The sequence below is a fragment of the Marmota marmota genome, unplaced genomic scaffold (genome assembly GCF_001458135.2).
Source record: "Marmota marmota marmota unplaced genomic scaffold, marMar, whole genome shotgun sequence".
NCBI classification, from domain to species: domain Eukaryota; kingdom Metazoa; phylum Chordata; class Mammalia; order Rodentia; family Sciuridae; genus Marmota; species Marmota marmota.
In genome coordinates, this window is record NW_025999990.1 from 45,460,537 (window position 1) to 45,475,580 (window position 15,044).

The 15,044-nt window shown below is 37.6% G+C and overlaps 1 non-coding gene across 1 annotated transcript; it reads right to left on the reverse strand.

Annotated features, from left to right (window-relative positions):
* Nucleotides 1-13,165: 13,165 nt before the first annotated feature.
* LOC125617813 lies at nucleotides 13,166-13,271 on the reverse strand. The gene has a single exon (XR_007348927.1). It is a non-coding gene; the product is annotated as a U6 spliceosomal RNA (small nuclear RNA).
* Nucleotides 13,272-15,044: the final 1,773 nt, after the last annotated feature.

Sequence of the window (15,044 nt, forward strand, 5' to 3'; positions counted from 1 at the left end):
AAATGGGTTCCAACCAAGAATTGTGTATCCAGCGAAATTAAGCTTCAGGATGGAAGATGAAATTAAAACCTTCCACGATAAACAAAAGTTTAAAGAATTCGCAGCTAGAAAACCATCTCTTCAAAACATCCTCGCCAAAGCATTACAGGAAGAGGAAATGGAAAATAACAATGAAAACCAACAGTGGGAGGTAGGACAGTAAAGGGGGGGGAAATAATCAAAGAGGAAAACAAACCATGTTTAGTAACAGAAATAAACAAATATGGCTGGAAGAACAACCCATATCTCAATAATAACCCTAAATGTTAATGGCTTAAACTCACCAATTAAGAGACACAGGCTAGTAGAATGGATCACAAAACAAGACCCAACAATATGCTGCCTACAGGAGACGCATTTGATAGGAAAAGACATACATAGGCTGAAGGTGAAAGGTTGGGAAAAATCATATCACTCATATGGACTTCGGAAACAAGCAGGAGTGTCCATACTCATATCAAATAAAATAGATTTCAAGCCAAAGTTAATCAAAAGGGATAAAGAGGGACACTACATACTGCTTAAGGGAACCATACACCAACAAGACATAACAATCATAAATATTTATGCCCCAAACAATGGTGCAGCTATGTTCGTCAAACAAACTCTTCTCAAGTTCAAGAGTCTAATAGACCACCATACCATAATCATGGGAGACTTCAACACACCTCTCTCGCCACTGGACAGATCTTCCAAACAAAAGTTGAATAAGGAAACTATAGAACTCAATAACACTATTAATAACCTAGACCTAATTGACATATATAGAGTATACCACCCAACATCAAGCAGTTACACTTTTTTCTCAGCAGCACATGGATCCTTCTCAAAAATAGATCATATATTATGTCACAGGGCAACTCTTAGACAATATAAAGGAGTAGAGATAATACCATGCATCTTATCTGATCATAATGGAATGAAACTGAAAATCAACGATAAAAGAAGGAAGGAAAAAGCATACATCACTTGGAGAATGAACAATAGGTTACTGAATGATCAATGGGTTATAGAAGACATCAAGGAGGAAATTAAAAAATTCTTAGAGATAAATGAAAACACAGACACAACATATCGGAATCTATGGGACACATTGAAAGCAGTTCTAAGAGGAAAATTCATTGCTTGGAGTTCATTCCTTAAAAAAAGAAAAAACCAACAAATAAATGATCTCATACTTCATCTCAAAATCCTTGAAAAAGAAGAGCAAAACAACAGCAAAAGAAGTAGAAGGCAAGAAATAATTAAAATCAGAGCTGAAATTAATGAAATCGAAACAAAAGAAACAATTGAAAAAATTGACAAAACTAAAAGTTGGTTCTTTGAAAAAATAAACAAAATCGACAGACCCTTAGCGATGCTAGCGAAGAGAAGAAGAGAGAGAACTCAAATTACTAGCATACGGGATGAAAAAGGCAATATCACAACAGACACTTCAGAAATACAGAAGATAATCAAAAACTATTTTGAATCCTTATACTCCAATAAATTAGAAGATAGTGAAGGCATAGATAAATTTCTTAAGTCATATGATCTGCCCAGATTGAGTCAGGAGGATATAGACAACCTAAACAGACCAATATCAATTGAGGAAATAGAAGAAACCATCAAAAGACTACCAACTAAGAAAAGCCCAGGACCGGATGGGTATACAGCAGAGTTTTACAAAACCTTTAAAGAGGAACTAATACCAATACTTTTCAAGCTACTTCAGGAAATAGAAAAAGAGGGAGAACTTCCAAATTCATTCTACGAGGCCAACATCACCCTGATACCTAAACCAGACAAAGACACTTCAAAGAAAGAAAACTACAGACCAATATCTCTAATGAACCTAGATGCAAAAATCCTCAATAAAATTCTGGCGAATCGGATACAAAAACATATCAAAAAAATTGTACACCATGATCAAGTAGGATTCATCCCTGGGATGCAAGGCTGGTTCAATATACGGAAATCAATAAATGTTATTCACCACATCAATAGACTTAAAAATAAGAACCATATGATCATCTCGATAGATGCGGAAAAAGCATTCGACAAAGTACAGCATCCCTTTATGTTCAAAACTCTAGAAAAACTAGGGATAACAGGAACATACCTCAATATTGTAAAAGCAATCTATGCTAAGCCTCAGGCTAGCATCATTCTGAATGGAGAAAAACTGAAGGCATTCCCTCTAAAATCTGGAACAAGACAGGGATGCCCTCTCTCTCCACTTCTGTTCAACATAGTTCTCGAAACACTGGCCAGAGCAATTAGACAGACGAAAGAAATTAAAGGCATCAAAATAGGAAAAGAAGAACTTAAATTATCACTATTTGCAGATGATATGATTCTATACCTAGCAGACCCAAAAGGCTCTACAAAGAAACTATTAGAGCTAATAAATGAATTCAGCAAAGTGGCAGGATATAAAATCAACACGCATAAATCAAAGGCATTCCTGTATATCAGCGACAAATCCTCTGAAATGGAAATGAGGACAACCACTCCATTCACAATATCTTCAAAAAAAATAAAATACTTGGGAATCAACCTAACAAAAGAGGTGAAAGACTTATACAATGAAAACTACAGAACCCTAAAGAGAGAAATAGAAGAAGATCTTAGAAGATGGAAAAATATACCCTGTTCATGGATAGGCAGAACTAACATCATCAAAATGGCGATATTACCAAAAGTTCTCTATAGGTTTAATGCAATGCCAATCAAAATCCCAACGGCATTTCTTGTAGAAATAGAGAAAGCAATCATGAAATTCATATGGAAAAATAAAAGACCCAGAATAGCAAAAACAATGCTAAGCAGGAAGTGTGAATCAGGCGGTATAGCGATACCAGACTTCAAACTATACTACAGAGCAATAGTAACAAAAACAGCATGGTACTGGTACCAAAACAGGCGGGTGGACCAATGGTACAGAATAGAGGACACAGAAACCAATCCACAAAACTACAACTATCTTATATTTGATAAAGGGGCTAAAAGCATGCAATGGAGGAAGGATAGCATCTTCAACAAATGGTGCTGGGAAAACTGGAAATCCATATGCAACAAAATGAAACTGAATCCCTTTCTCTCGCCATGCACAAAAGTTAATTCAAAATGGATCAAGGAGCTTGATATCAAATCAGAGACACGCCGTCTGATAGAAGAAAAAGTTGGCTACGATCTACATACTGTGGGGTCGGGCTCCAAATTCCTCAATAGGACACCCATAGCACAAAAGTTAATAACTAGAATCAACAAATGGGACTTACTCAAACTAAAAAGTTTTTTCTCAGCAAAAGAAACAATAAGAGAGGTAAATAGGGAGCCTACACCCTGGGAACAAATCTTTACTCCTCACACTTCAGATAGAGCCCTAATATCCAGAGTATACAAAGAACTCAAAAAATTAGACAATAAGAGAACAAACAACCCAATCAACAAATGGGCCAAGGACCTGAACAGACACTTCTCAGAGGAGGACATACAGTCAATCAACAAGTACATGAAAAAATGCTCACCATCTCTAGCTGTCAGAGAAATGCAAATCAAAACCACCCTAAGATACCATCTCACTCCAGTAAGATTGGCAGCCATTATGAAGTCAAACAACAACAAGTGCTGGCGAGGATGTGGGGAAAAGGGTACACTTGTACATTGCTGGTGGGACTGCAAATTGGTGCAGCCAATTTGGAAAGCAGTATGGAGATTTCTTGGAAAGCTGGGAATGGAGCCACCATTTGACCCAGCTATTCCCCTTCTTGGTCTATTCCCTAAAGACCTAAAAAGAGCATGCTACAGGGACACTGCTACATCGATGTTCATAGCAGCACAATTCACAATAGCAAGACTGTGGAACCAACCTAGATGCCCTTCAATAGACGAATGGATAAAAAAAATGTGGCATTTATACACAATGGAGTATTACTCTGCATTAAAAAATGACAAAATCATAGAATTTACAGGGAAATGGATGGCATTAGAGCAGATTATGCTAAGTGAAGCTAGCCAATCCCTAAAAAACAAATGCCAAATGTCTTCTTTGATATAAGGAGAGTAACTAAGAACAGAGTAGGGACGAAGAGCAGGAGAAGAAGATTAACATTTAACAGGGATGAGAGGTGGGAGGGAAAGGGAGAGAGAAGGGAAATTGCATGGTAATGGAAGGAGACCCTCAGGGTTATACAGTGGAGGGGGTAGAGAGAGAGGAGGGGAGGGGAGGGGAGAGGTGGGGAGGGGGGAGGGTGGAGGATGGGAAAGGCAGCGGAGCACAACAGACACTAGTATGGCAATATGTAAATCAATGGATGTGTAACTGATGTGATTCTGCAATCTGTGTATGGGGTGAAGGTGGGAGTTCATAACCCACTTGAATCAAAGTGTGGAATATGATATGTCAAGAAATTTGTAATGTTTTGAACAACCCACAATAAAAAATTAAAAAAAAAAAAGAAATGGACCATTAAACCTTGAAAAGACATGGAGGAACCTTAAATGCATATTACTGTCAAAGAAGTGAATCTGAAAAGACTACATACTGTATGATTCCAACTATATGATGTTCTAGAAATGGGAAAACTATGGAGACAATAACCACTGCAAGGTTTTGAGGACAAGGAATGAATTGATAGGTGGTGCAAAGAGGAGTTTGAAGACAACAAAACCATCCTGCATTATACTATCATGATGGATACATGCCACTATACATTTGTCCAAACTCAGAATGTACAACAGCAAGAGTGAACACCAGTGGCAGTTGTGGACTTCGAGGACAATAATGTGTCAGCACAGGCTACCGGTAGTAACAAATGTACCATCCTGGTGTGGGGATATCAACAAATGGGGAGGCTGCTCATGTGCTCAGGAAGGGAGTAGATCGGAAATACACCTTCATGAAAGAGCTTTATAAACTAAAGTATATCAGAAAAATAAGGTTTTATGTGATGTTTCAGAGTAAACTAGACATACAAGTGGGAAAAATATAATAAGATGTCACACAAAAAAATGAATTCCATATAAAGACTCAAATATAAAAAAGGAAGCCCTTAACATTTTAAGAAGAAAATATTCAATAACATCTTTGTGATACTGGGATAAGAGAGGGATTTCTTTAACAGAACAACGAATAATACAAACCATTAAAAGAATATTTAGAAATATAACCATATTACAGAAGATTTCAAAAGGCCAAATATGCTGTAAACACACAAAATGCAAGAGAGAAAGATATGTGTGTGGTTCACAAGAAATTACTATTCAGAATATATAAATCAATTAGAAATGGACAATCAGCCCAACCCAATATATATATATATATATATATATATATATATGTGTGTGTGTGTGTGTGTGTGTGTGTGTGTGTGTAAATAATGTAAATAGGAAAATTCACAGAAGAAACTTCAATGATCAATAAAGTCAAAAGGTAAAAAAGGATTCTTGGCAGTACTAAAAATCAGGGGAAAATAAATATCAAAAAACAAATAAATTAAGTAAATGACATCCATTTCCAGTAACGACCAAACAACCCACTATTTCAAATGAATTGAATATTTTCTGAGGAAAACCATGAAGTTTATTGAAATTTTTAAAGGGTATCTTCTTGAAGACTTTTCTTAAGAGAAAGAACAAAATAGTGAGGAAATGTGAACCAAAACTTAGGAGAAGAGAAAATCTGGGCAGGTAGCCCAACTCAACTCAATAAAAATAACTAGCTTTAAAAAATCCACTTAATAAAAAACTGTAAGTGATTGATAAACAAAGGTGTCTAACCTCCCTAACAATCAGAGAAATTCAAATTAAAACTTTAATGAGATACCACACCCACCATATGTATCAAAAAATTATTTAAACCATAATGTTGAATAAAAGAGAAAGTTAATAAATGTATACATAGTGTCTTACAAATTAGGTAAGATTTTTAAATACACTAAATGTGTCTATATATTTTATGTATGCATATTTATATAATAAATCTATAAATATATATCCCCCTTCAGGTTAGTCATATGCCTGGGAAGAAAAATGGGAAATGGGATGTGCAGGGATACTGTATGAGTTAAGATTTTTTAATTAGGGGAAAAAAACAGATATCAATTCTATCTAAATTTGTATGTTTAGAAAAAGGACTAATTATTTTGGAGAGTTGATGAAAGTCTCTGCAAAGACTCAAGAACCAGGCTTAAACACTGCAAGCAAAACAAAACCAAAAAAGTCCCCAACTATAACCTAAAGCTAGTTCAGTCAAGGCAACATTCCTGCAGCTATCTGCAAAGGAGACGGCAAAACTTAAACCACTACCACCAGGAGAGCTGGACTTTTAATGCCATTGCTAGAACCTTGGACTATTCTGCTCTGGAAACTATAAGGCACCTGTACCTTGCATAACAGATTTAATGTGGCACTTGGTGCTTTGAGCCACTACCTTCAAAGTCTAACTAAAAACCATCTGAGGGTGCACCTGATTGGCACAGGCAGTGTACAGGGGAGGCTAGAAAGTGTCTGACTACTGGGCTAGGAATAGACAAATTTCCCAGGCACAGCAAGGTGTTGTGTTAGATAGCAAAAATGGCTGCAAGATTATCCCCATTATTTTGTATCATGATTTAAAATTCCTACAATTAAGTGGTGGAGTCCACTTCTGTATCCAAGTTTCGGATCAGTCATGTGATTTGCTTTGGCCAATAGTGGGACATTAGCAAATATGGTGCAAGCAGGTGCTTGAAAGAAGTTTATGCATTACAGCTTGCCCTCTCTTGCAGTTTTCGGAAACTTTCCAGCCGCTACCAGGTGAATAATTCAAAGCAGCCTGCTGGATAGTAAGTTTAATAGAAGTGAGTTACCAACATTGTTTTTGCTGACAATCAGTCAACTTCCAGACATGTAAGGCCGCCCAATCAATCACAAATGCATGAATGAGACAAACTGATATAACTCAGAACGGAGATGAGCCATCCAAACTGAACCCAATACAAATATCTTACAGAATTGTGAACAAATAAGCAGCTGTTTTATGCTATTAAGTCATGAGGTGGTTTGTTACACAGAAAATGCTTACTTTCACAAAGTTCAAAACTACTTGGAAGCCAGGGGAAATTTTACAAATATCCACTGTATCTCATTCATTCAGGCTGCCAAAAAACACACCCTTCCTTGATACTGAAATTCACACAATAACAATGGTTTTACCTAAAACACTAAAGTCATTCCTCATAACATTAACAGAAAGGCTAATATTATTGGACTTATATCCAGTTTTATCCAGGATCTCTGGGTATCTTTTCTCCATTAGGTCTATAATTATTAATTTTCATATTCTTAAACCTGTAATTAAATGACAATGACAACAACCAGTCATGATGTGGGAGAGGAAGCAAATTTAAATATGCAAATACATATGCACATGTGTACATGCATATGTGTACATATGCCTCACACAAAAGTAGTGTGCATTCTGAGTCCTTGTTTCTGCAACTAGTCATGAGACTAGAGTTGGTATTTGTGATTTTTTTTTCTTTCCACCACCTATTACATTTTCCCTTTACCCTTATCAGCCCCTCAACTAGATGCAATGGGATGAATCAAGCCTTCATTTTGAGACTTCTGAGTCTTTCACTGCCCTTCCTGTGTGAAGCTGATTATGCAGCTATTACAATTGATCACAGGGATATCAGGAAGCATTCCAAACACCTTAGATTACATTGTTTACCACCCTTTTTCTCATTATATACTAGAAATTCTTTTTCCCCATAATAAATGTAGTCAATTATCCCAACTAACAGTATAAAATTGTGTTTTACCTATTTTTCCAAAGTGATTGGGGGGCAAGAGTAGATTCCAGTTCATTGAAATTGTTTCACATATGAACAGTTGAAAGCATTCTCTTGGATTCTAAAACCATAGACCTGCAAAGCTTGGAGTTGTAGGGAACTTTAAAAATTATGTGAGTGAATCATGACATATGATGCTATGACATATCACTTCATTTTTAACCCTTAATTCCTAAATCTACATATTCTAACTATAAAAGGAAACAGCATTATCTGTTGCTAGTTCACAATACTCAGTTTCTCATAATCGGCTAAATATCTGATGGCATATATGGTAAAGTTAGAGAATGCCGTGAGAATTAGTCTCTGGCACTGTTTCCTTTTTGTAAAGTGAGCCCATTGGTCAAAAGCAGTGCTTTGTGGGATAGCTTCGTTGTACCAGCCCATTCTGCATTGTTATAATAAAGTGCCGGAGGGAGACTATGAAGGAAAAGAGGTTTATTTAGCTCAGTTTGCAAGCTCTGGCAAGGGCCCTGTGGCAGGTGGCAGAAACAGGTACTGGAGAAAGGGTCACATCCTGATACAGGAAGTCACAATGAGATTCAGGGGTTGGACTTGGGCTTTTATAACAAGCCACTCTCATGAGAACTCACTCCAGGAGACCCTTGTTCCCTTCCCAGGGCAGTGCTCTCAATGACCTAAAGACCACCCATGAAACCCCTCCCCTTTCAGATCTGTACCACCTGTCACACTGAAGCACTAAGCTTCCAACCCATGTAACTGAGGGGACACCCAACATCCAAACCATAGTCTTGATTTAGTATGTCCACTCATGCCGATGTGTCAGGAGATGGTAGGCTAAAGTAAACTCAGGTTCAAAATACGTGTCTACAACCAGGAGGAAAAAAATTACCTCCAATTATGTAAAGAATCCAGTATAATGAACATTCCCTGGGTATGATAACATTGGGTTCTCAGTGTTGACTGATTTTTAAAAATTGGATAATCAGCATGATATTAACCTGATAAGCCATGGTCCATTTTATTGTTTTCATTGTAATTACCAACCCTGCCACTATAGGCCTTTGTTCAATAACATATTGATCAAGTGTCTAAATGGAAAATAGACAACTGACATTCAAAGGACCAGTCATTTTTATCCTACTCAGTGGGTGATGCAGAGAAGAAATGGTCTCAGATATTCTAACACTGTACACCTATTCCAAGAACTCTAAATATATGACCCTTCCCCAAACTTCCCTCCCCCAAACAATTCTCTAATCTTTCCTCTTTTACTATGACCATTTTGACAAGTCACCAGCCACCGCCATGAATCAATGCATATTCTCACTTCCGCATATCATTCATTCAAAAAAACAGTGAACAATGAAATGTTTCAGTCAAAATTGTACCCGCTGGTTATATTTTCTTCCTCTACTTCATCTTAAAATGATCCACAGGTGACACAATAAGGTTACAGAAGTTTACTTCTACATAATGCCATCATATCATATAGAGTCACCTTTAAACAGGGCTTTATTTATTTCTTCCATATTAAAATACTCTAAAACAACTTTCATTTGGGTTAAGGAAGCATTGATAGTGCTGGCAATGTAAGCTGCCTGTCCCTGGAATTGGTGCATTAAGGGCTTTCTCTACTCTGATACCGAATACAACACATGTCTTTGGTGGTGAAGTTCAATTAGGTATGCTTATGAATCAAGCAATAGTGCGTGGTAGGTGGAGTAAGCCATGCAATCAGTTGATGTGCTGTTAAGATTTAGATATTAAGTGTTCCACAAAACCTCATTTGTGGGACAATGAAAGAAAGTTCAGAGGTGAAATGACTAGGTAATGAGACCCTTAAGCCAATGAGTGAATTAATCCCCTGACAGGGATTAACTGAATGGTAACTGAAGGCTGGTAGGGTGTGGTTACAAAAGGTGGGTCATTGGGGGCGTACCTTTGGGATATATATTTAGTGAGCTAAGCTTATTCTCTCTGTGCTTCCTGATGTGATGTCCTGGGCCACTTCACTTTGCCATACTCTTCTGCCATGATGTACTGCTTCATCTCAAGGCCCAGAGAATGGAGCCAGCCATCTATGAACTGAGACCTCTGAAACCATGAGCCATTAAATAAACTTTTATTGCTATAAAATTGTTCTTGTCAGATCTTTTTAGTCACAACAGCAAAAAGGCTGACTAAAACATGTACCATATATGGAGTGCTATTATCTAAATGGTCCAATAGCAAGAAAAAGCATCTTTTCAAATGAAGAATAGTTACTTACCAAATAAGACATAGCTTTCCATAAAAATCCTGTGACCTTCACTGTAATCTGTGTATTAGGTCTGGAAACTGGCTCCATTCAGTATCCAAATCTTACATGGATATTTTCAGCACCATTAAATCAGCTAATTCATAAAAGTAAAGTGGCAAAGATGTTTGGAATGTAGCCTAGATACACTGGAGTACCTTCCCAGCTCTGGCCTCTGACTACTCAAAGTTGGCAGCTCTTTAGGTCATCAATTAAGTGTGTTAAATTAGTAAAACTAAATGTGAGATGATGATTGATTGATTGATTGATTATAGACGCATAAATCTACAGAGGCCCATGTCTTAACTCTGTAGGGACCTTTGGAAGAAAATCCAAAAGAAGAATGCAATTCCAGAAATTTCACCGATGGGGCAGCCCACCTGGTTAGTGGAAATTATCTTTTATTTTCTGGCAGAAATATGTCTTGAAAGTAAGATAACTTTGTTTCCTATTTTTCAGGTACTATAATGGTTGGGATATGAAGTGTTCCCCAAAAGCTCCTGTCAATGCAGGAATATTTAGAGTAAAATGACTAGATTATGAGACCTGTAACCTAACAAGTCCATCCTAGTTTGAATGGACTGAGTGTGTGGTAACTTTAGGCAGATGGAATGTGGCTACAGGAAGTGGGTCACTGACAGGTGGCCCAGAAGGGTGTGTCTTCTCTGTGGCCCCTTCCCCCTCCCTCTCTTTCTGCTTCCTGACCCTTACAAGCACTTCCCCCACGATGTGTGGACTCCCCATCAGGCCCAGAGCCAAGGAGTCAGACATCTATGAACTGAGACCTCTGAAACCATGAGCCCCGAATAAACTTTTCCTCCTTTAAGCTGTTCTTGTCAGATATTTGGTCACAGCAACATGAAAGCTGACTAGAACAGGTACTACAAATATGATGGCATCAATGTAGTGAGCCTGTATGAAGCTTTATTAGAAAAGTGAGATTCTTAAGGTTCTCAAGAACTAAATTGTGACACAGAATCATAGCATTGATGTAATCCCTGACATGAACTAGTAGAGGCATTCTGCCTGCTCTCCCAAAAGAAAAAAGAAACAATTCGTGTTGTTCTAGCTTGTGACACAGAATTCCATTTGAGAGATCCATAGATTTGTATCAGGGCCCAAGAATCAAATGCTGATTTCATCAAGGAAAAAGCAAAACAAAACTCTAGAACAAGAACTGCCATTGGAGTATTTGATGAAGGTTAGGATAAGCCACTTTTTTCCTCCAAAACCTATCTATCTTTCCAACAAGCCAAAAGAGGAAATGTAATGAGTCTCTTTTTAATTCATTGATAACAGTATATACGACTGAAAGTCCCCTGAATATTATAGCATTGCTAGTGGTTACTATTTGGGGAGATACAGAGCTCCAGAGACTTCCATTTAACTTTCTATATTAACAGCCCCTGGTGGATGAGTCATGAGGAAAGTCTGGAGATTTTTCCAGCGTATATTCCATTTATAGTCTCACAAGCCAAGAGGATAACAACAAGGTAAATTTCAATTTTCTCTAGACTCCTTTTGAGATTTCATCTGTTACCTGATCCTACTAGACACCAACTGATCAGTGTTCCATAAAATTCTGCTTTCTTGGGGGATATGTTCAATTCTATAAACTCTTCATTTCGGTCCAGATAGTTTCATTTTCCCAGAAATGGCTATGAACATTTTTGGGAAAGGGCTAAGAAGAAACTTCTGTTAATAAGGTAAGATACTTCCTCAAGGTGTAGGACCAATCCTTTCTTCAGGAGCTCCATGTATGTCAATTGACCCAACTCTGAACATTTCTATCACTGTTCACCAAGTACGGTTCCTATACTCCAGACTGATTTTTTTTTTAAATAAAGATTTCATAGAACCTAAGTGGGAGGCCTACTTCTTTTGTCCTTTGCTCAGATACCCATAAAGATTAATGCAGGTCCGAACATTCTGGTTACCTCTGATGCCTATTTTGATGATGTATATGTTGGATCTTCAATATCCCCCAAAGGTCCATGTATTAAAGACTTGATCCCAAGAATGATGCTATTGAGAGGTAGTGAAAATTTCAAGAGGTAGGCCCTAGTGGGAGGTCTTAAGGTCACTGGGGGTGTGCCCTCAAAGGGAATTTTGGTACCCTATCTTCTCTCTCTCTCTCTCTCTCTCTCTCTCTTCCTGGCCACAAAGTGAGCCAAGTGCTCCTTCCGTGATGTGCTGCTTATCCACAGGTCTAAAAGCAATGGAGGCTAGGGATGTGTCTCAGTGGTAGAGTGCTTGCCTAGCATGCATGAGGCACTGGGTTTGATTCTCAGCACCATAAATAAATAAATAAATAAACAAATAAATAAAATAAAAGCAATGGAGTCCATTAGGCCTCCCTCCTTGTACACTCTAGTTATCACAGTTACTTGTTATAGTAACAGAAAGCTGGATAACACAAATAACTACACGAGGTTACTAAATTGCTCTTACATGCTTGACCTCTGCTGCCCTGACATTCCATATCCAACTGAAATCAAGGAACTCATTTCAACTGTCGCACTTCTTCCAAGTCTTCTTGCTCTATGGAGAAGTACTCCAATGATTTTCAAAGATGCAGGAGCACCTCTTCACAGGCCTTGTTTTGGTTTGTATTAGTGCATTGTAGTTTTACATAATAATGGCATTCATCGTGATATAGTCATACGTATGCAATGCACAATTTGGTCTGTTTTATTCTATTATACAGCCCCTTTCACTTTTCCTCTCCTCTCTTCAATTCTCCTTCCTCTAGTCTACTGGTCTCTCTTCTATTTTCTTGAGGTCCCTTTTCTTTCCATTTTTTTTTTCTTAGTTTCCAGATATGAGAGAAAACATTGACTTTCTGGATCTGGCTAATCTTAGCATAATGTCTCCAGTCCATTCATTTTCCTGCAAATGACATAGTTCCATTCTTCTTTAAGCCTGAATAAAACTCCATTGTGTGTAAATACCCCATTTTCTTTATCTAGTCATCTGTTGATGGACACATAGTTTGGTTCCATAATTTGGCCATTATAAATCACGCTGTCATAGGTACACACGTATCAAAAAAACATAGATGCTCCATGAATTTGCATAACTATTTTGCAGAGGCCATGCTAATCTTCTCTATATTGTTCCAATTTTACTATCTGTGCTGTCAAAGTGAGCACTCAAAGATGGTTGACAGACTGTTGGTTTCTCAGTAAACAGAGGGAGAGTATGGATAAACAAGAGGGATAAAAAATAATTTTAGATAGAGCCACACTTACTGATAGAGGTGAACTTAATGAAGATCCTGGATTCAGCAAATTAGCTAGAGCAGTTGGAAGTGGTTCTAATTGTTGGTGTTGTTAATTGATTTTAAAAACTGGATTAATTTGTGACTTGAACTACAGTAAGCCCAGATGCTAGAAAATCTCTGGTATTATATCCCCTCCTTGGTTTCACACATACTTTATATGTATCCTCTATAAATGCAAAGAAATCTTTAACTTTCTGTGTGACATTTTATTTCTTTATGAAAAATAATTCTGAATATGGCAAAACATTAATACATGTTAAATCTCCTTATGTTTTCTGCATATTTGCAATTTTTATGAGCTCTCCACTCCCTTCCAGGTCCCAGTTGGGGGGCTTTTCTCCCAGCAGTAACAGAACATCAGTGTTCCTCATCCTGCCACCAGATACCTATTGTTGAGAGAAAGCCCAGGAAAGCATAACTGAAAAATGGCAGCTCCCTTCTTCCTGAGGTAGAGCATTATTAACCATCAACACACACAGCAGGATTACCAGGAGGACAGCAGAGAAATAAATGAGCAGAAAAAAATAACCAAAGAAATAATGGCTGGAAACTTCCCAAATGTATTGAAAAACAATAACCAATTCATAGAACGAAGTATTCGTCTTAGGCACAGCACTGTGATAACTGTTACCTGACTCATGGGTTGCACTCCAGAGAGACAAACTGAGAGGACATCAGGCCACTTCCCACCTCCTCCACCAACCCCTCAGCTCCTTTAGCAGGGAAGTCATGAAAGAGAATCTTGCCACAGATATACTCACAGCTCTGGTTCAGAGTTTGTTGGGGGAAGAATCAAGCTCTAAAACAGAGAGCTGCTAATCTTTTCCTAAAGAAACTGACTTTATTTTCAACAGAACTTGGATAAAGTCATGCCTAAGAGTACTTGCAAGAGCAGTGGGGGTCCTGGTAAAAGGCAAATGGGCCAGACTTATGAATTTAACAAAGATGCAGCTAGGATTGTTGGCCAGGAATTTTCAGGAGAAAATCAAGAATAAGACAACTGTAGGGAATGCTCCCGCAGTCAGAATAAATATGAAGCAGAGACTTCACAAACTGTTCTCTCAAAGGCGATAGAATTTGATTTGATTGTTTTTAGAGCCGCTCATATGCCGGGACATTGTTGAAAACATTAGAGCAATCTGCTTACAAATAAATGGTGACATTTACTATTTGGGCATAGTCAGAGAAAAAGAGGAAGTGAACCCACCCACTATCATGCCATGGTGACTATGGGACTACTCAATTTCACCTATGTACAGAACAACATCAGGAATTTAACAGACATCACTACAATAATCTGGCCAGTCATTAAACCAATAAAAAAGGATGCCATGGAGACAGAGAGACGAGTACCAAAATGCTGTCGTATGTTATGAAAAGTGTCCAATTTCTAACAAAATAAAAGTAGGAGGTGTGCAAAGAGACTTGAAAGTATTCTTTACACATGAGAAAAAAAAATAGCAGTTAACAGAAATTGCCCATAAGAGAACCAGATGTTAGGTTGATTAGAAAATGACTTCAAAATAATGATTATAAACAGATTCACAAAAGTAAAAGCAACCAGGATTAAAGAGACCAAAGAAAGTATGATGACAATGTTGCATTCAATAGAGACTATTTATAAACATAGAAAATATAAGAA